Raw genomic sequence first — 2,511 nt, 5'->3', positions numbered from 1 at the left:
ATATGGAAAATATTCGTTTTCGCGTCTCGATTTAATAATTTATCTCATGTATTTTAATCAAATGTGATTATAGGTAGTTAATCACATATGATTTCTGTGGGAAAAAATTGTTTTCAATATCTATTTAACGTTTTGATTCAATATTTATTCTCATGTATTTAATTACATGTGAATTTATATATTTAATCAAATATGATTCATATCTAAATAGACTCATTTTTCATGTTATCGACTAAATAATTTTTCTCGTGTATTGTTTATAAAAAATACACGAGAAATAAAGTTGTAAAGGAGACTTTTTTTTTATATAAAAAAACAATTCGTAGGAAAAAATTGTAAAGAATATCCAAAAAAATATTAGGAAAATTTATTCTTAATTGTGTAATAAATAATTCAAATGAAATAGTTAAATTTGAAAAACAAAGCAAAAGCAAAGCAAAAGCGATCATAATTTAAATTAAATTAAGATATATGAAATAATGGAATTTTAAATGTTAATTTATAAATTATAACTTTCTAAAACACCAAAAACCAAAAGATAAAAAGGTAGATAAAGAAAAAGGGTACATGAAGTTTTAAAGTCAAATAAAACTTGAATTTTTTTGCTGAAGGTAGACGGATTAATATAGCAAAAACATAGGCATATTATCAAAAATCATTTATAAACTTATAAGAAATAAAAATTGGATAATGAAAAAATATATGACAACCCCAATTTATCAGAAAACCTACTACTCTATATTTACTTTATCTTAATTTTTGTGATAAAGAACTCGATTTAAAACCCCAATCAATTTCAATTCACACTTTTCAAAATACTTTACGTCACTGTGAAAGAAACCGACGTATCACGATGGAAAACTCGTATCACGGTGGAAAACTCCAAATGAAGTCAACTATCATAAAAATCTGTCTATTAATACATTCTTTTTAAGAGTAAATTAGTGATGTGATTAAATAATACCTGTGAAGACAACATATTTGTTCGCCGGTCATCTCCTTGAAGTGTCTCTTATGGATACACCTTCAATTTCATCAATCCATTCACAAACATTATTCAGGTGAACGATCCTCCCTTCCGGTGACGTCTTCCTCTCCGATGATAGTGGTCAAACCTTTACTTCAAATGTGTGACCTTATTTCAGATCCGATGAAACATGTCGACCGGTGGCCACCCTCAGGCTCACTCCACAACCAGATGGGAGGCAGCAAACTACCACTGGTGGCAGAGTCTTTTCAAACTCATCGTCACCGCCGCCTTCAGCCATGATGTTCTATAACTCATCTAGGAACTGGACCTCCTACCTTACCTCCTCCGCACCTCTTATTGTATTTGATTTCGATGGACATTTATTCAGATTCGTGATATGTTTTGTGGAGATCGGAAACCAGATCTGGTGGATTGATTTCGACTTCTAATCTAGATCCGGTGACTCATGGAGGTGGATGAAACCAGATCTAGTGATAAAAAACGAGATCGGAAAGGAGATGAGAAGGAGGCGACAAGGTAGTTTCCAGAGAGGTACCTTTCCGGCGAAGGAAGATGAGTGGCAGATGGAGTTGGTTTAGGAAGAGAAGAGACGATCGGAGGTGGTTCGCGGCGGAATTTCACGAAGATTCGAAGCGGTGGTGCTCCGACGACGGTGGGTGGCGCTCCGCGACAGTAGGTGGCGGTCCGACGACGGTAGATGGTGGTCTGAAAGTCTTGGTGGTGCACTGAAATGTAATATTCTAAAAAATGAAAATACAACATAGGGGCGAGGTACGTGGGGTGTGAGGGTAGGATGGGTGGGTTATCTTTTTATTTTTTTATAATATTAATAAATAATATATAAATTATTAAAGAAATAAATACTATTTTTTTAATGAGTGGTTCAAATTTGTTCTTAAATGTTTTCACGGTAAAAATGTTCTCGATTGAACATACTTCATATATATATATATATATATATATATATATATATATATATATATATATATATCCTTACAAACTCTAAATATTACTTTAACATCTTTATAAATTTTAATATTACGTGTATATCCTTCTAAAATTATAAAAATTACATCAATATCAAAAATTATATTTTAATTAAGATTATATCAATTTATTATTAACTAGATGAGTGACCCCGCATTGCGGGGTCCGGATATGTGATCTTTTTTTTTGGGTCAGGACTTTTCGACAAAATTTAAATTTGATTGTTTTAAATAGGTGCGAAACATACAACAATACATTTAATTGCTAAAAATATAACAATATTAAAGGAAAACAAAAAATTTCTTTTTCATTCCAATGGAATGAATCATTCTATTCCTTCCTCTGATTCTATCATGCACCAAACACTACCCAAGTAATTGACACTACCCGAGTAATTGCAACATAAGATGTCATTTAACCACAAATGATAACCTCCCGTGTTGGCATTTGGCAATCGAAACTCGTTAGTTGTTATCTGATGTTAACCTGTACTTTATCTTCTCTCTATTTTTGCACTCTCGCATTTGCTTCAT

The 2,511-nt window shown here is 32.0% G+C and overlaps 1 long non-coding RNA gene across 1 annotated transcript; it reads left to right on the top strand.

The window, feature by feature from the left end:
• Positions 1–970: 970 nt before the first annotated feature.
• Positions 971–1,866, top strand: LOC145132901 (uncharacterized). The gene is made up of 2 exons (XR_013718285.1): positions 971–1,061; positions 1,146–1,866. It is a non-coding gene; the product is annotated as an uncharacterized LOC145132901 (long non-coding RNA).
• The last annotated feature ends 645 nt before the right edge of the window (positions 1,867–2,511 follow it).

Source organism: Lactuca virosa, chromosome 8 (assembly GCF_052849685.1).
Source record: "Lactuca virosa cultivar CGN04683 chromosome 8, Lactuca_virosa_CGN04683_v6, whole genome shotgun sequence".
NCBI lineage: Eukaryota > Viridiplantae > Streptophyta > Magnoliopsida > Asterales > Asteraceae > Lactuca > Lactuca virosa.
Note: the sequence above shows the minus strand (reverse complement) of the source record. Positions and strands in the feature narration are given on the sequence as shown.